The sequence below is a fragment of the Dreissena polymorpha genome, chromosome 3 (genome assembly GCF_020536995.1).
Source record: "Dreissena polymorpha isolate Duluth1 chromosome 3, UMN_Dpol_1.0, whole genome shotgun sequence".
Classification (NCBI taxonomy): Eukaryota; Metazoa; Mollusca; class Bivalvia; order Myida; family Dreissenidae; genus Dreissena; species Dreissena polymorpha.
This window is the reverse complement of record NC_068357.1, coordinates 7,354,732-7,375,804: the sequence shown is the minus strand read 5'-3', so window position 1 is coordinate 7,375,804 and position 21,073 is coordinate 7,354,732. Positions and strand designations below refer to the sequence as shown.

The 21,073-nt window shown below is 33.4% G+C and overlaps 1 long non-coding RNA gene across 1 annotated transcript in view; it reads left to right on the top strand.

Moving 5' to 3' along the window:
* Window positions 1-372: 372 nt before the first annotated feature.
* Window positions 373-21,073, top strand: part of LOC127874488 (uncharacterized) — a 32,537-nt gene continuing 11,836 nt past the window's right edge. The window contains exons 1-2 of the long non-coding RNA XR_008046946.1: window positions 373-931; window positions 3,505-3,565. This is a non-coding gene — a long non-coding RNA (uncharacterized LOC127874488). The remainder of the gene's footprint in view (window positions 932-3,504; window positions 3,566-21,073) is intronic.

The window sequence follows — 21,073 nt, the reverse complement described above, 5'->3', positions numbered from 1 at the left end:
ACTAACGAATTTCCTTAACGAGTTAAATAAAATATGGTATGATATGACAACGAGTGTCAGATCTATTTTATCACATGCTTAACCAGAGAGCAATTTACGAGTTCACTACTTCTTAGCAAATATTTTGACCCAGATATTTTGACAACCGCATTGACTACCTCTGGAATGTCAATGTTGCCCGCTTGAAATAGTTCCGAAAAGAATTTCAAAAATGCCAACAATATCGCATGTTTTATTCATCAAGTGTTTACTTTTGTATATCAATGCAGGAAATAGACATGCCTCGAAGTTGATTTAAAATAACAAGCATAAATAGATAACATATTAAAAACATCTACAAGCATTAAACTACGTCATTCATATGACGTCATAGTCAAGAACACTGCGATTTTGCGAATGTAGTTACTGTAGTCACTCGAAGTTTTGAATGTTACAAAAGGATTAAAATGTAAGTCTCTATCGCTTTCTACAATTATTCTGCGGCGTTTTTGAGGTGCCTCTCAAAACTTGGAAATGGCGATGGACATTGGTTGCTCGGAGCAGAATAAATGTTGATGTTAAAAGTTCCTCCGAAAATGCTTCCAGCGAACATGTTATTTAAACCGCCATGAAACGTGTACTGAGAAGCATGTGCTGCGGAATTCGTTGTGTATTTGTGACTGACATCTGGTTCAACTGATAAGGAAACGGCATTTGCTGGAGATTGCTGGTGTTCGCCAAGATATTGGAGATGCTTTTGTGTTGCGGTTCATTGATGTGGCTGTAGTTATTGATGGAATGCAAGTTTCGATGGCCAGTGATCTGCATGATGTCGTTTGGCGGAACGTTGTTTTCAGAAAGTTTCTGGACAAGATGCTTGCTGGCACTATGATTCGTCAGACGTTTGTCTTCAGGGAAACCCGCTGCTTTCGCCATTCTCTTCATTATCGAGGTAAGTTTATTTTCTCCGATAGGTTGACGTTTAAACCATTGATCACAATGTTTCATGTTTGACTGTATCGTGTGGGTTGCAATATAAAATGGGTCAGATGGTTTACAATAATCAGCTGGTCTTCTACTTGCATATTCCTTGTAAATTGCAACAGGACATTTTTCGCCCACAATTTCATTTGCCCACATTTTGGTTTAACATCCCTTACATCTTTTGGATTACCACCTTGTCTAATTTTGACTGCCTTTCTTCAAATTCTAAATATTCGTTGCCTTCATCATCTGTACAAAGCTTCAGGTCGCCCCAACACATACTTCTGTGCTCATCGCTTCCCCGTAAGCCAAAATGTATAGTGTTTAAGAACCACAATGAGTTAATATTGCTCTCCGGGGTGGATTTTCCTAGTTAGTTAGTGTTCCATAGCTGGTCGATTTCATTATCATTAATTGAATTGGATCGTTGTGGCTTATTTCCGAGACCCTCACGTTTCAGCTGTTTTTGTTTGGCCTGCAACACATCCTTTAATTTCTCAAATTCCGAACCATGAATCAGAGAATACTTGTAGTTCTGATCCCGCAAATATCGTTCAAAACTGCCAAGGAATGCACGGATTGTTGTTGGTTTGTAGTTGGAACCGTCTGGTTTTTTCACACTTAGAAAAAAATTGCATAATACTTCGCATAACTCATTTGGTGGCATTTCGGATATATCGTGCGTGATATTTTGTGTTTGTAGAAAGGCAGAAAGTAATTTCATGTCATAAAACGTTTTGGAATGGGTATTTTTGTGCTTTTGCTTGACTACAAAATCATTTACATCATCGTCGGTGATTGTTCATTGTTGCAAACCTGTTCGAGGTGTCAGCGTTCGTTTTTTCAGTAATCAAACCCAGCCTGGATACGGGTAGATCAGCCTCGTAATTGCTGCCATCGATCGAAACTGTGTACTATACATCTTGTTCTACGTTTTTTGTGCGATTACAATGCCTTTACCCCTGCCGTCGATTTTGACAGATGTGTCTAATGGTATCGCTAAGATTTTCGACGCCATATTGTTGACAAACAATGCGGAGGAATACATGACATATGTAAATTTGTAATCCGGATAGCCAGTAAAATTGATCCAAGGCTTTATTACACGTGTGTAATATGAAAAAAAATGTAATGGTTCTATTACATGGGAAACAGGGTATAACATGTGATAAATAGAGTAAAGTAGAGTTAGCAAGAAAAACATTTCGGCGTCATCCATATGTATACCACGGGCAGTCTAAACAAGATTTTCTAAAATAAACCTTATGTGTCATTTTTATTTCCTTGAAGGCCAGATTGCGTTACCAGCGTATGAAAGAATAACGTAGATATGGCAGTATTGCTTACAACAGAAGGAGTACTTCACATTTATTATTTTGACATTTCATGGAATAGGTTTTTATTCGAAGTTAAAAAGATAATTATGATATTAACTATAAGCATTAGATTTGTATGGGTAACGGGTCGCGTAACGGAAGACTTAACTTGCCACGGACAACAACATGTATATCTTTAAAATATATGAATGTTTTTCAATGAAATATCGCAACATATGATACGTAGTGTTTTAATGGTTGCAAAGCATTCGATCTAGTTCGATCCTTATTCAATGGAAATATTGTGTACAATTCACACAGAGAAAATACTTTATATTTATTGAAATGCCAAGGGGAACACTTTGCACTTTGAAAGCCCTCAGCTCAAGACGAAACGAACTGTTCGTACTTGAACCAATAATCAAAACCAAAATCAGCAAGTAGTAACAAAACGCAACAATGGGTTCAAGTAATCAAACATAATTATAAACATATTGCACACTGAACCTCTTATTTTAACAAAAACAGCTCGATGTTTCAAAGGTCAGATATCAAATCCGAGTTTTTACTTAATGCATTTTTAATTGAAACGCTACAGCTATATTGTTTCTTATGTTGTCGGTATTATCTTTATGTACACATCGGATCGAACATAGACATTTTTGCTATTACAAACACGATTGGTATGTAATCGTGTATGACCATTTTTTGCTGCAATTAATATCGCAAATAATAATATGATCCTATCATGACTTTTTCTCAATTACCTTCAGAAGACATGATCGACCTTGAACAAATGAAGTAAACAAATATTATCTAAAAAAAGCACATACTTTTGTAAGGCCTTAATGAAATTTGTTTTTGTAATTTAATTACGGTTTGATTATTAATATTGTAACTAAAAGTTACATAATATAAATTTAACAGTTTCTTATTTTTGTAGTGCTATCAGCTGGTTCCACCCAATGTGTGTACGTAAAAGTTTTGAAGAATGCTTGTGTATAGTCCTATACAATATAATCACGCCATGTAGTTTATCCTGTATTTGTTTTACATTTATGTAGTTTCTATCTGATTATCATGCAACTGCTTGCTGCATAACTACCTACAACACACTCATATTGCTCTTCTCGTGATCTTAATTGGTATTCAGAGTGAACTGCGTGCTATCTTTGAACGACCCCGAACAGCTGTGAGTTTTCCAAATCCTCTGTTTACGTTTCAGAAAATAGAGCAAACCCGTACAACCGATAGTGCTCAAGACGTTGCCGATTTAAAATTATAAGGTATATCACCTTTTTATGTTGAATTATTCAGTGTTTTATATGGAATCTATGTTCTTTTTTTCCGAATGGGGGAAATATCGAGAAGAAAATAAGGTTACGGCGACAAAAGATAACGTTCTTTTACAAATGTTGGGTTTGGTATATTTTGGTGAGACTTAACACTCAGTGATTTTCTCTAGGTCACGAAAACTCCGATATAACTCAACAATATGTGTCATTTAATCACCAATGTTTGTTTAGAGTCGATTCCCTTATGTAGTTATGTTGTTATCCATTTTATACAAAAACATCACTAACACACAATTTTCGAAAAAAGCACTTTGCGCCTAGGATGAAGTATAAAGTATTAGTTAACTATCAAATATAGCAATATGCTTTCAATGGCCTTTGGAAGAAGTCTTGCAAAATGTTTGCACAAATAAAAAACAAAAGCTTATCTTCAAGCAATCGTTCTTTGTCGCATAGGCGATTGATATTTTCAAATAAAACCAATAAAGGGCATTATGAAGTTGAAATTTTATGAGTCTGTGAGTAAGTAAAACAGCAAAATGTTCTCCCACCTAAAAACTGGAACATTAACATGTGTTCAAGATGTAATCATCAAACAGATAACTAATGAAATACGATAGCTTTTATCAACGAAATGAGTTTGAATGCCCCCAGTTCAATGTGCTGAAAATACACACGTACGTTAACATATTGTCATATAAAATTGGTTAGTATGAATGATACATGTAATATATAATGGAGAGTGTGAACCTAAAAATTCGAGTTACTTTTTCTGCGCGAAAATAAATTGCTGCTGATGAAACTTTATATGAGATTTAAGAAGATAATTCACGTTTCTTTTTCCATCTTATCTAGTTAAACTTCCTTGGAACATGTTTTACAATACTGCCATGAGAACGATGAAAATCGCGTTGTCATATATACATGAATTCATATTTTAGCAGAAACGGCTACAATAGTCTACTCTTCAATAAACTGGCTGGAGTGAACGCTAATATTCAGAATCATGTGTATCTTCGTTTTGTAGGCATGCAGTATTTTTTATAAAGATTACACAATGGTTAGTAAAGTCATAAATCTGTACTTTCTGATAATCAGAGTTTATACTTAACGTTCCATACTTTGTGTCTGCTTCACCTTTTCCTGTAAAAACAGGGTATCGAAAATTAGATTTATATTTTTAAACTTACCAAGTTCATTTCAAGTGTAAACATTGTAAGATCCATTACCTCGCAGGAGATGACGTATATAATATATTATGCACACCGTTTAGTGAATGGCCGATGTTGAATATCTAATAAAAACACTTTTATTTTAGAACTGCTAACACTATCAGAATATTTAATTTGGTAGTTTTTTAACCGTATACTATGACATAATCTTAACAGATGTACTTTTAAACTTTTTCGACGTTCGACTGACGAGTAGTTTACTACATCTGGATGCTGGTATTCATCATGATCACCATAAGCACCATGATCATCATCATCATGATGATGATCATCATCATCATCATGATAATCATGATCATCATTATAATAATCATCATCATCATTATTATCATCATCATCATCATCACCATAACCATCATCATCATCACCATAACCATCATCATCATCACCATAACCATCATCATTATCATCATCACCACCACTACCACCATCATCACATCATCAAACAAGATAAATATAAACATTATTATAAAAAATACTATTATTTTTATTATGATAATCATGATCAACATCATCATCATTCCTCTCCATCATCAGTTTATTGCTTTGGTAGCCATGCATAATTTGAAGCTTCTAGGGTAATTTATGTTATGATATAAACATTAAAAAACTAATGGAACAAAGTTATTTATCAAAATGTATATTTTAAGAGATCATTAATACCAAATATAGAAAGAGAATCCATAAACAGCCGACCGTTAAAAATATTCATTGTGGGGTAGCGTTACCAAACGTATTTCCTGTAGCTATTTTAGACATATATAAATGTGCGGCCAATAGGTACATATATATTTTTATACAGAACAGAAAAGAACAAATATTTTATTCACTTAAGCATATAACAGCTCATCGTGATCAATATAAACATTCATACATGCGTGAAACAATACCGTAAACAAAGATAATAATAAATTACTCGTGAGAGTGTTGTGTGTTAATGTAGACACTGTATTGAGTATTCATACTCAACTATATTTGAACAACAACAGAGGAAACAGCAAAAATACATAGATAAATTACATAAAACACTGAAAATGTCAACAAAATTTGGCGTTAACATTATTTCTTTTCTTAAAACATGTTATACAGTAAATTGCTAAATTCCGAAGGGTACCTTATTATTACTATTTAAGAGTTTCAAAAATGTATGCACACTTGGTCTTATTGAATAGTATTTTGATATATATTTTGATCTTTCTTCTAAATAAAATGGACATCTAAGTAAAAAGTGATATTCGTCTTCTAAATCGTTAAAATTACATAAAGTACAAATTCTTTCATTTCTGATAATGTTATAATTATCAATATCAATTATCAACGGTACTGCAATTTGGTTTAAATCCGAACTGCGCGTCTGTAAGAATGCCATGGGTTTCTGCCCAATATTGTACGCGTTCGTTTAACACATTTGTAAATAGTTTCGCAAAACAGCTTAACAACGTAATGCCTCTATAGTTATTTGGATCGGAAATATCGCCCAGTTTATGTAACGGAATAATAACTCCCGTTGACCAGCTCTTTGGAAATTGTTTCGTATCCAAGATATAATTAAATAATAATTCCAAAGGTTTGACTATTATATGCACTGTTTCTTTAAAGTATTCATAAATAATATTATCGTTCGAGGCTGCCTTATTATTATTTACACGCCTTGTAGCTTTAATTATTTCTCCTTGGGAAATAGGTTTGTCTAGGTCAGGGTAAGAGCTTATTGGATTTTCTATACTATCAAACTGCCGTAAAAAAGTGTCGCTTTCGTCGTTGTTTACGTTAACGTCAGCCTCAGAAGCTAACGTATTGAAATACTCATAGAAATCTTGCAGCGATATATTAACCGCTTTCGGTGATACCGTTTTTTGTTTAAATAATTTCCAGAATTCGCGAGGTTTTTTGCGACTCGTGTTATTTAATTTCGTTCCCTGTTCTCTGTGAAACGTAGATTTTGTTTTCCGCCATAAATATTTATATTCTTTCCTTGCTGCCAGCATGGTTGTTCGTGTATGTGTATTCTTATTTAAATTATATTGGTAAACTGTTTGGGTATACTCTGTCCGTTTTCGTCTGCATTCCTCGTAAAAACCAGCGTTGTTTATTTGTGTCAGCAAAAGCGAATCTACTATGATTGTTAGAAACATTATTACTAATTACATGTTTAAAGTACTTTTCACTTCGTTTATTTAGAAAATCAGTGAACCCCGAGACGAATAAATCCGGATCGCATCGCGAGTGAATACCTGACTGTTAATTGTGTTCTTGTTCTTGAGCACCGTTTAATATGTCGTGCACGAAATTATCCCTGTACTCTGATTCCCATTTAACGTATACGTGCGGATTATTTTTACAGTTAGAACCCGGATAATTCGTGCTCAGAGCAAATGTCACTGGGGCATGATTGGAAAATTCCGTGAAATCGTGCACTTTAAAATTGGTTAAATCGTGAAAGTTTTTGACTGATGTCAACAAATAGTCTACTGTGCTTTCCCCATCATGAGTAAAACAAGTTAATTTGCCAACTCCTTTATCTTGAAATAGTCTACCGTTTACAATTCGTATATTGGTAGATTTACATACGTCTAATACATAATCGCCAAATCTATTTGCACCAACATCACAGGTTGCCCTCTGAAGTGGAGTATCTATTTCAAATAAATCAAAATCACCTAAGCTTCTTTCGTTGTCAATACAATCAACTTTATGACCGGTTCTAGCATTTTCGTCCCCAGTGATAAATACTTTTTCTTTACTATTAAAAAAAAATTATCGGATTCTAACAGTTGAAAAATGTTAACATCATACATATCATGCGTTGGTGAATTCTCAGGTGGAATATACATTACAGCTAAGTTATATCTTTTTTCGTATTAAAATGTTTTTTTATCTATTTTAACCCATAATCAACAGTCAATGTTATTTCTTACTAAAGAAACTCCTTTGAGTATGCTGTCACTAATATAAACGATGATCCCGCCGCTCGAACGCCTTGCCCTACGGTGCTGGGAGCGTCTGTACGAGTGTATAAGATTGCTGTAGCCTTTAAAGTCAATTGTTGAATTTTTGTTAATCCAGGTCTCAATTAAACAGATAATGTCATGTTCAGGTAAAAATGACGAAAGTTTGCTGTCACCGCTCTTTGTAGAAGATAGCCCTTCAATATTCCAAGATATTACTTTTATGGCTCTCTCACTCTTGTCCTATTCGACGTACAGCTGTTTGTTGATGAACAACCTGTCGACCTTAATATAGGCTTCCTTTCCCTCTGATCGTGCCACCCTCATAATCGGAACCAGCTTTCTTCGTTTCTCCATTATTTCCGGGGGATATTGTTCTGCGATGCCAAATGGGGTTGCTTTTAGCTGATTGGCTACTTTCCGTACCCTTTCCTTATCCGGGAAAAAAAGCGAACTTAGCCAAATGGGTCTCACCTTGTCATGTCTGAAAGCTCCCACTCTGTGTCCCCTGTGAATCTTTATGGTCTCTCTTGCATTTTCTATATGTAGTTTTGTGACAATAAAGTCCAAAATTTTGTTCTCACAGTTTTCATTTTTTTCTTCAGGGATATTAAAAAACAGAAGATTGTCCCGCATACTATGGCATTTAAGATCCGTTATCTCCGCCTGAAGTTTCGATTCCTTGGCTACATGTGCATCTTCTGTTGCTGTCAAATGTTTAATATTTTTCAACATTGTATCCAACTGCTTTTATTTATTTTTTACATCCGCCACGGTACTACCACAAAATTCACATGATTTTTCTATTTCTTTGATTCTGGTTTCTAAATCACTAATCCGCTTGTCAACTTTTTCTATTCTTACGTTCATGGCCGAAACACTTGACTGAATTTTCTCGAGCTGTGATAATTTATTGTCCATTGAATTTAAACGGTCCAGTATTGTCGATAAAATGTCATGATTTGGAGAAATTGGACTTGCTAAATGTGACACAAAACTCTGTCCTTGAAATGACGGTGTGCTCATTATAAATTGCCCCATGGGCGCATTCGGTATCTGCGAACAATTAAACAACTGGCTGGCCTGACTTGCCTGTGTTTGTAACTGTCCATTCTGACCGTATCCTGGTGTACACTGAATATTTTGCGACATTTTGTTTTCTTTGTTTGCCTTTTTGGTTTTCCTGGTTGTTGTTATCTGACCGTTATCCGGCGATTGTTTTGATGATTTACGTTTTCTAGTCATCAAGCGATGTTAGCACAATCTTAATAATGATATAATTTATGATTTATAAATTGGTCCTGAAATGAACAACAATTTGGAAAATAACTTAATTGTAATGAGGCCTTTTTTCAAATGAAACGAGGTTTCTTACTGACCGACATTCAATGGTCGTAAGAGCTACTATTCTTTGTTTTTAAATAAAATTCATTAAAATGAAACTGCTACACCACTGTTAGGTGTTAACCTTAAACACATCCAACCTGCAGGAAATAAATGAACATCTGTTAAGCAGCACATATTTTTTATTTAAGACACGTGATTAGCACCAAAGACAACACAAAACAATAAGAAAACAAGATATATATAAGGTACATTTACATAAACATACACGAGTATAAATTGAACGGGGAAACAGGAGAATATAAAACATATTTCTTTATCACTTAACACACATGCATATTATTTTTAAATCAAGAAACTGATCAAATTAAGTAACACATTATGATATCATTATTTGTATTTTGCCATGTGTTTATTTTGTGTTGTGCGTTTATTGATGTTACAAGCTTAAATTACCAATACAGCGGATCAAATAATACTCTAGGTATTCACAAGTTTAATCCAAGCGCTGAAGGTACTGAAGTTCTTCGCTATTGCATCTTAGACGCAACTCAGTTTTCAAAATTATGTTATAGCTTTTTATATCGCAAGTTTGAAATGAACATACCCCATTCAAATTTATAAAGAGTGTGTGTTAAAGCACAGGTTGATTGTGTGCATCGCACATGCTAATCAGTGTGCACAGGCTAATCTTATTTGACATGCATTAAGCCCTGTTTTCCCTGAAAGCAGCCAATATGTACAGATTTTAATGATAAACACTAAACTGGCCAATGTCGTCTTACAAGCTGGTAAACACTATTGATTAAATACACTCACTGCACTAGCAGTAGTAGAGCAGACGCTCCTAGCATTCTAGCATTCGTCGTCTGCATAATTTTACTGCAGGTAGTGCAGACATGCAGTGGTTATTGTTCCTAGCGCAGTAGACTTGCAGTTACCGTTCCTAGCGTAGCTAAAGCATACTAACTTGCAAAACACACTCACAACCTTAGTCCTTCGCAAGCGAAGAACTAAAAATATCGAACATGTACAAGAACGTTGAATGGACACATGTTTCGAAAAAACTGTGCATATTTGTGATAACAAGGTAGGTGTATGCCATACAATAATCTTGTGTATGTGCAATTACAGCTGAATTTAAGAGATACATTATATTAAGCGCTATATATTAAACGCTTACATGTTATGCCGTTTTTTAGTTCTGTCTACGTCTTATGCAAATAACGCACAGAAAGGAACGCTTAAAATGCACCGACCAAACACAAAGTTTTTGAAATGATGGAAATTCTATTTTGATCGTAAAACGCATTGATAAATATGAAGACCATGCACTTCGTCTGTATGGAGGTAAGGCAACCACGTTAACTAAAATGTTCTACGCTTTCAAATTACTTGAACTGTGTACATAATAAGGAAAAACGTAATCAAGTGCATTATATTAAAAAATAATGGGATCTCATAACTTCATTAAAAATGCATAATTCACACATGCATTCTCATGCAATTTTCAATATTTATGTCACATATATCGCATACTGTAAAAAGAGTTAGAACACCAAAATACACAAACACTGTTGCAACATTGACATGCGCACATAGTACCGTGTGTTATATGATACAACAGTGTGATGTTCATTTTCCGGTCAAATTGTATATCGTTGTACTCTGTGATTTGTATGTACAATGAAACTCCAAAAACATCATGAGGAGAAAAAGAGTGTTGCCCTTCGCGTTACGTTCATTGAAGACGTGAGACCAATCGCTAATAGAAAAGTTTCCTGCGCTTGACTTTCATTAAAAACGAGCGACCAATCGCCAATAGAGTAGTTTCCTGCACTTGACTTTCATAAAAGACGAGAGACCTATCGTTAATAAAGTAGTTGTCTGCGCTTGACTTTCATTAAAGACGTGAGACCAATCGTCAATAGAGAAGTTTTCTGCGCTTGACTTTCGTTAAAGACGAAAGACCAATCGCCATTATAATAGGTTTTTTTTAATCTTAATACTGTTATGTTATCCGTTTTCGAACGGTTAATGTAAACACATAATCATTAACTCAATATAAATGAATGACCAACCTCGCACTTAGCCCTTCATTTATGAAAGTAGGCAAGTGTACATAAACATTTAGCCCCATTCAATAGCAATTAAACATAATAAAATAAAATAAATCAATTGAACTGAACATTTATTTAAGACTCCCGTTTCAGTCGTTACTATATAAATGACAGATCTTCTGCTGACACTTCTGCTGATACTAAATACTTAGTTGCTAAGGTTGAAGATGTTGTTTTTTTGTCAGAATTTGGTGTTGTTCGTTTATTTTGGCAGCCGATTTTATCGTTTAGCCATCATTTAATAAGGAATTTTATTAACCTGAAACTTTGGATCATATTTCCAATGACACAGGAAATTGTAATAGGGACTGTGAAGCAAGCTGGAATTAATTAATCATACGCCCTCACAAACAATACATATGTACTTTGAAGTAAGCCAGATACAATGTAGTTAGATTCAGTCGTAAATCACCCATGGTAGTAATTATATTGCGATATACTGAAAATCACAAAGCTAAATTTGTACGTGCGTACAAAAACCCGAGCTGTTGATAAGAAATTATAAAACTATACGTAGTAAATTGTCCGTTTTCTTTGAACTTTGTGTGAAATCTACGCAATAAATAAGTATCCATAATCATAAAATAACGCCACTTTGAAAAACATTCCTAAGATTGTCATAGTTTAATATTGATGTTAATATCATCTTTTATTGTCATAAAACTGTTTAAATATTAAAACGATCGATTATGTTAATAATGAATATACCTTTGAATCTGGAGATTGATCGGACAAAATGCATTTAACATTGTTTTCATTTTGTATGTATTTATTTCGCTCTTTAATTATTGTCTATAATCATTAAATCCATTTTAACTATGAACTACATTAATTCGTTTGAAGACAGAATTGATTTTTTTTGTTCGGCATTTTCTATCTGACCCTGATCGAGGTAAAGTCAGCTGATTTAAAAGAGTTTCAGGGTTTAATTAAGGTACGAGATTGGTAAACAAGTACATGTATATTCCATTGAGTTGAACGTCAAGGACATAGGATAAGTCTGACCCTTTCAGAGTTTATGCCTGTATATCTTACACGCATAACGAAGTACTGGGCGATGTATAACGTCAAATATTTGTAGGAACAAAATCAAATGAGCCATACACGTTTGTGTCTTACAACATTTTTATCGTGTCTTTCGGAAAACGAAACGTATACTGTTCTCTTAGATGCCACTGCATTTCTTTTGGGTCAATGAACTCAACTGGCTGGTCAATCATTTTCCATCAGAGCATGCTGGGCGCAGTGCAGGCTTATACTTGATGCAAATTTAAGGTCACTAAGCTTTCCGATTATGTAATTGATATATCAGACAAAGATAGCTGAACGGAACAGTTTGCCTCAATTAATCATCGATTACAATTTATGTGAATGAACGTGGCACCCACACTTCGATTTAACGGTGCATAGTGAACAAGAGATGTGTTTGTCAGAAACACAATTACCCCTAATGCGCCGCTTTGAATTTTTTTTTTACCTTTGACCTTGAAGGATGACCTTGACCTTGACCTTTCACCAATCAAAATGTGCAGCTCCATGAGATGCACATGCATGTCAAATATCAAGTTGCTACGTTCAATATTGCAAAAGTTATGAAGAAGGTTAAAGTTTTGGTAAAAGTTTTTGAATTATTGTTTTACCTTTGACCTTGAAGGATGACCTTGACCTTGACTTTTCACCACTCAAAATGTGCAGCTCCATGATATACACATGCATGCCAAATATCAAGTTGCTATGTTCAATATTGCAAAAGTTATGGAGAAGGTTAAAGTGTTGGTTAAAGTTTTGGGACACACAGACATATACAATGACAGATAGGCCAAAAACAATATACCCCTGATCTTTCGATCCGGGGGCATAAAAAACAATAACCTGCAGAGTTTTACAATACATAATGTGGATGGGGCAGATTTACTTAAATATCGCTGAAGATTAATAAGTTATATAATTGAAGTACGCATGTTACAGCTTAAGATAGACAGACAGACATACATTTTATTTAACTTGCAAAATGCATATCGTCAACACCAGACGTGTATATGCGCAGAAAACAAGTGTCACCAAACATGAAAATGTGCAAAACAAATGTATATTTAAGTACAAAGTATGACATATATGTAAATTACGTTATACGATTTAACTAATTCGCCCTGATGCCCAACAATTCCTTAACAAGTATATTTTGTTTATTAGTTCAGACATATGGGTTGATTGTAGCAATTGTACATTTCTAATAACATATATATTATTACAGTAATTATTTTTATGTATTTCAGTCTTATAAAATCAAATTCTATACACATTAATACAAAATAAAATTCGTTCTCTTTATCCGTGTTATTACAACAAAGACAATATCGTTCTTGTTTAGCAATATTGTTCCCATTATATCTACCAGTCTGTATACGAAGGGGTTGAACATATAATAATATAAATCAGCATAAATAAATCTTATTTTTTGCGGAATTTAGTCTTGGTAATCTCATATTCAAGATTTTACTTTAATGTTCTATAAATGTGCAAATTATACAGAATTTTCTTTTACTAAAAGACCAATTTTGTTTATGAGAATCTATAATAATTCTGGATTTAATAAAAGGTAATACACAAATTACAATTTATATTATGAACGCTGTTAAAGTTATAACTAAACCCGTAATTATCCAATAATTTCTTTATGTTTTAAATCCAATTCCGACAGCCACTGGCGTAATCTGAATTTGTAATATAGTATACAGTTTTAAAAATGATGTTATCAGATACTGATATTTCAAACCAATATTGTACGGTTCGTATGTATAAATAGAGGGTATAACTCACCATACACACGTGCGTTTAAAGTGATATTATGGGCATTTTTCACTGTTGAATTGAGCTGAAAAGAATTAACAGGTCAAAATAATTAGTTAAAATGTGGTAACTGACCAATTATCTACAACACATCTTGCTACCAGTTCTTTATCAAAAATATATATTATTTTCGATATTTTACATGACTCACCCAGTCCTCTAAGCCGAAATGATCCGTAAAACGAAATTGTATATTTGTGTCGTATGAAAGAATCTGCATGACAACTACATTTAGACTCAAATCTTACATCGAATCATTTCTATTCAAATGGATTATTGTTCTCTTTCCGGAATATTGTTTTAGTATGATGATGCTGCATGAACAAATATAAGTGTATATGAAGTGAAAACACCCACAAATAAACAACGGTTGCGATAGACACCTATATACTGTTAGATGCCCATAATATCACAGGTGTTAGTTTTAACTCTGAAAGGCCTCTTACAGAACTTCAGATGTATCCTCTCTAATTCCTTAGATTTCGTAAACTCCCAAATTTCTTCTTCATAATCTACAATACACCCAACGAATGCATCAAATAGCTGACAAAGAGTTTTTTTCTTTTAATCAAAATCTTAACACTTACAAAACACCGTTGTCAATGCTTTCAGAGCTAAGCCAATTAAATGTTCGTGATTTAAATTAAAACTACCTGTATAATTAAATACAACACCTATATTATTAAAAAATATTTAAAGTTTCATATAGCATGGCGATTGTATGTGAACTTTTCATTTGGCAATAATACGCTTCTTTTTCGAAAAAAAAACATTACCTTCGTCTTTTAAGAATTAACTTTCGGCCCTCGGGTATTACAATAAGTATATACATTACCTTAATGGTTTTGGATTTCTTCTGGTGATTTACCCACAATGTCCAGGTCGTCTGCAAAAAGTAACACATTAAAAAATGTGATCGAGTTGCTTACTTGGATCAATATTATTTTGCAAAACCAATTCAAGATCGTGTACAAAGATTGAAAATAAACACAGGGGAAATTACTTCTCCTTGACGTAAGCCAACAGCATAGTTAAAGAAATCTCAAAATGAAGGTACTTATTCTACACATGACATAACGTTTTGGTATTACATAACTTTTGGGTACATATCTCACAAAATTCTTAATATCAGGCTTTGATTAAATGCCACATTTAAACATGTTTAACCATACAGCATTTCTTGACCGCTTAGATCGACAAAGCGTGATGATATGGTAAATTTACTGCCGTTATTTGACAAACATACTATAAACTAAGCGACAGCAAAGTACAATTACAGCCAATTTATCACGAGTGAACATGTCAATGACCTACCCGTACATTTTCTCATTAGTTTGCAGATTGTAAAGGACTAGATGAGTGGCTTTGTTTTGGTTTGTTTGTGTGTACATAACCTACATAGTATATTGACAGCATTAATTTATGTACATGCTTCAAAAGATGGGATTTTGTTTTAATTTAAGTAGCAAAGGTTCAAACTGTACAATAATGTTCGCTCGGTCGACATTTAGCCATTGAGTCATAGTACGAACAGTGTAGTACTAATGTTATTTAGAAAAAAATAGATAGCTGTTATTGCTCGGGAATATGCATTAACTTGCCAATATAGTTATTTCTTTAATGGCAATGGCAAGTATGTCAGTATCATAAATTATGTTATAACGTTTCTTATTTTTAACGGTGTCATCGTTATATTATATCTTATAAACACTATAAAGTGGATATCCATAGAGTTAATGTACATTTGTCGAGTAATAACTGTATACAATAGTTGTCACTATATAAGATTAAATAGTGATGCGTTCAAAATCGCATGTTGAAACATGTGTGTTTGTTGGGTATGTTTGTTTGTTTAATTATGTCTTTAGTTTCTGACATAAAGCACCGTATTCTACACAAAAAATGAAGGGATACCGAAAACAAATTTAAAAAATTAAAATTACATACATGTATAACGAATGTATCTTAAGTATGAAGCAATTCATACACAAGCGTACTTAATGCATTTGTAAAATTATGAATCTTTAACTAGGGCCGTAGGGGCTGGATCCTTTGATGAGGTAATTTTTGTAAGTTAACTTTGTAAGAACCAAACTCCTATCTGATATCTGACGGCTGATAATTCCGTTTTTATAAAAGGTACACAAAGCCTGGACAGCCGTCATAAGAATTATTGAACGTTTGGAAGAGTAATTTTATGGAAAAACGTATAACATATATTTTGTATTACATGTATTGAGTTTAAAAATATTGTTTCATACTTAAGACATAGCGATGAACCAAAACATAAGCAATAATCTGACTGCATAAATGGTGTACTTTGTTTAACCAATTTGAGCGATTACATTGATGTTAAACAACGCAAACTTACCAACATACATTTAAGATTTTAGCCTTTGTGTTATACTTGTTCACCATTTTGCACACCACATGATCTGACTATTTTGTTAACGAACGTTTAAAGCATACATGTATGTACTTATCATTTTATAAGTGTATGTATGATTGTTATTTATATGTCATTTATGTTATATGGTATTATTATAGTGAAACAAGCGCTGGAGACGTGCGAAACATGAATTAAAACAAGCTGCATGTAAAAACACCTTCCCAAAGTTGTTTGTTTAAGTCTGATTTGTATGATGATACATAAGTTATCTATGGAATCAATACAATATAAAACGTAATGACCAATTTGATCAGGAAAATACGTTATTCGTTAGAAGGCAAGATGATCTTACTGTCCTCTTGTAGATATGTGTTTAACGCATTTATGCCTAGCGTCTAGAAAAATGGCCTTGGCGAACCGCGTAGACCCAGATGAGACGCCGAGATGTACACGCAGCTGCTATATGACATCCAAGTGCCATCATTAGCAACAAATAACACTAAAATTGTCATAAATAATGGTTTCTCGGCACGATGTGTGAATTAAGATAATCAGCCTCTATTTTTGTTCGAAGATGTTTTGCAGAAACAGATTTTCTTCTATGACCGACTTTTGACTCGGCTGGAAACAAGTCGTAAAACCGATAACGATCCGCCTATTGTAGCCCTACTAAACAAGTAGCATTGAACGTTGAAATGTACCTGATTGTTATGCATGGAATCTCTAACAATAGAAGCTTAACTTGTTTGTTAAGACGGTTACGGTACACGAAAGGGCTTCTGCAGTCTTCACATGATGAACAAAAACAGTTTAATTGTTGTGTTGACCTTGGTATATTTTGAAAAGCATTTCAATAACACACACGGATTATCGTTAGGTCAGATTAATAAGTAAACAGGCAAGCAAAGAAAATATAAAGAAATAAGAAAATAAAACAAAAACAAATAACAGCATTAGACGCTCCCAATGTTGTTAATCAGTATATGGAATTATACCTATAGAATAACTACACCTTTCTCTTACCGATGTGTTTTAAATCGGTATGAACTAATATGTTGCGACATTAAAGGGGCCTTTTCACAGATTTTGGCATGTTTTGAAGTTTGTCATAAAATGCTTTATATCGATAAATGCTAACATTGGATATAAAAAGCTCCAATAACAAAACAAGAATAAAAGTCTACGACTTAGACCACTCGGACATCCTTCCGGATACAATGTTTCGTAGTTTCACAAAATATAACGACAACAACAGAACCCTCCAAATTATTAATTCGTTTCGCGTTGCAACGCTTTATACTTTTCGGGGTTTTAAATCGTCAAAAGATGCATATAATGGCTATTTTAGAGCATGGAAAATGTTCAGTTTTACTCTTTCCTTACAAATAGCATAACTAAAACGAAAATTTGCGAATCTGAAACAACTTTATTTCAATTTTGTCAATTTACCCAACCGTAAAAATGCCCCTTTAATAGAGATGAGTTAAATGCAATGTCTCATAGGTGTCATGGCCCGCGGGATCGGTCCGATTGTTTACATTACGATGTATGTAGTTCAAATATGAAAATATATAACATCACACGAGAGAGCATAACTGCGTATTCCACCGTCCCTCTTCCCCACAGTACACGATCATGCCCACTTAAAAATAAAGCTAACTATTTCAGCCATGAATCAAACTTCTTCGCAACTTTCGGTAATTTTAAATATTAAAGGATGTATGCATGGACGGACCTCTGGTTCTCATAGTAAAACATTAATACAGTTAATGTTAACATACTTATTAAGTTATGAGTAATCGTTGTCTCTTTTATAGGAAAATGCTGATGATAATTTCCTATTTGTAAAGGGCCACATATTGCGTCAAAATGCATATTGAATTATCACCATCATCATCATCATCATCATCATCATCATCATCATCATCATCATCATCATCACCACCACCACTACCATCATCATCATCATCATCATCATCATCATCATCATCATCATCATCATCATCATCATCTTTAGCATTATCATTTTTGTATTGATATATATTTGAAAAGAATGTTTAGTTTGCAAAGCGATAGTTTGGGAAATTCGAAGTTATGTACAAGAAAATAAACCCACTTTAACAACATGATTATTTGGCGCCCTTTTTTAAAAATAAAATCAACACGACGCATCCCAATAATAGAATGTAGACACGTAAATAACCAACCTTTATACACGTAATTGAACTGCTCAGACTTCCATGGTTTTACCAAATCTATTTTACTGCAGTTATCAAGATATGTATTGTTTAAATATCTAAATGTTTGGTGGCCTTAAAGGGGCCTTTTCACAGATTTTGGCATTTTTTGAAGTTTGTCGTTAAATGCTTTACATTGATAAATGTTAACATTGGATCTAAAAAGCTCCAGTAAAACTTCAAGAATAAATTAAAAAATGGAAAAAAGTAGCCCGCAGCAGGGCTCGAACCAGTGACCCCCGGAGTCCTGAAGAAAAAACCAATTAGACCGCTCGGCCATCCTGTCAAGTATGTGTGAGTGACGTATTTTAAAGTTTATATTAGCAATCTGTGATGTTTCACAAAATTAAACGACAACAACAGAACTCTCAAAATTATTCAATCGTTTCGCGTTGCAACGCTTTATAATTTTCAGGTTTTTAAATCATCAAAAGATGCATATATTGGCTATAATAGACCATGGTAAATGTTCAGTATTACTGTTTCCTCACAAATATCATAATTAAAACGAAAACTTCGAATCTAAAACAACTTTTTTTCAATTTTGTCAATTAACCAAAACGTGAAAAGATCCCTTTAAGTGCACGCATCATACTCCCGAAAGGTCCAGAAATCTAAAACATATGGCAAATAACATAAACCAGAGGTGATTTGGTCATTTAAAAAAATCGTCATTGACCCACCTATATTGAACAAAAAAGCAAATACTCAAGTCTATGGAAAAAGAAAACAACATTTGTTTTGTAATCCAAATAGAATCTGGCTGTTTATGTCGAAAAGTTAATATGTTGCCTATTTTATTAAAATACATTTTCTTTTTACCGTTAATTGTGCACCATGTATAATTCATGAATAGTAAATATTTAGGAGTAGATTATTTAAACGACACACAAGAAACGCAGTTGAACTAATATTTCACGCTTTATGCTTCAGACACATACTCACAAATTTGAATTAAAATGCCATCTTTGTTTTGTTGACTGAACTTATTCAACGCAAAAGGCAGCCTTATTGTGAATTTTTAAATTTTTAAATGAATTGATAGTATTAAAAGGCGAAGCTTTGATGATAACAGAAAACACAACAATATTTGTAGTTTCAATAACATCAATCATCAATGATTAATAGTTGCAACATAAACAAGATTCTCAAATCTAACCAAACCATATATAATTATAAAAAATAACTTGCGGGATTATATTTCAAGTAGAACCGTAAACGAAATAAGGCTTTATTTTAGTTGAAATAAAATCCTAATAAAGTATTTTAGAACATTTTGAATATAAACAATTGAACTTCAATAACTTTCAACTATTAAATGTAACCAAAATATACCAAATGAAATGCATAACAAAAAAGGGCGAAAATATGCATCACATTTATATTGCCCAAAGCCACACTACCATTTGTTTAGGCATGTTAGTAACGTCGTATGACCTTTATATTAAGTCTTGTTGACAAACTTTGAACTAAATGTTGGCGACTCATTCATATTTACGTCTCGTATTATCTTGACGGCATTTATACGCTGGGAAATGATGTAAACCCAAGGAATGTAAGTAAGTTAAATCATGACCGTTTCGATTTTTTTGGTGTTAGTGGGTTTGAAATTAAAACCCCCAAAAAGGTCCTTATGATATAAGAATGACCAGCCAGACAGCCCTAAATTGTATATTGACCGACACCGTAGGCTGGTTATAATTTAACTTGACCCAAAAAGAGTTTGTTGTTGTATCGCACGCACACTTTCGTTCAGTGCATTAATCAGTGTATATTTTACTACTTTAACAGCAACGCTTTGCCATAAATATGTATATCTTTTTTTTATAAGTAAGTTCTACCATAGAAAATATTTATTTTAAATATATTTAATCAAACAATTTACACATTTAATATAAATTCTAATAATAATTGATAGCAATTAATTTATCAGTTAAAAACAATTGATGGTGTCAACAGTTAAATACAATAAACTTAGTTGCTTGTAACCCTGATTGTGAGGTCATCTGGTCCCATTAATTCAATTGTGACCGGTCCGTTTATTCCAGATAGATTCAACGATCATAAACGGTCATTTATATTGAGAATGAAACTTGAAAGTGAGGTACAATATAACATTTCTTTTAATTACATTACTAAGTCACATTTAAAGGGATGCTATATTACAATGGCATGTCTGGTCGTTAACAAAATGTATAGGTAACGAAATTATCCACACGTGTTACACATACTTCCAGTAATTGTTAAACATCAGCAGTACGTGTTGTATTAAGCCATTGGATAAGATAGCATACATGTATGTGTTTTCGTATATGCCACTATGAAAATGATCAACGCAGCAAACATGTACGCTTGCATTAAGTAAGTTTAAGTTTCTTT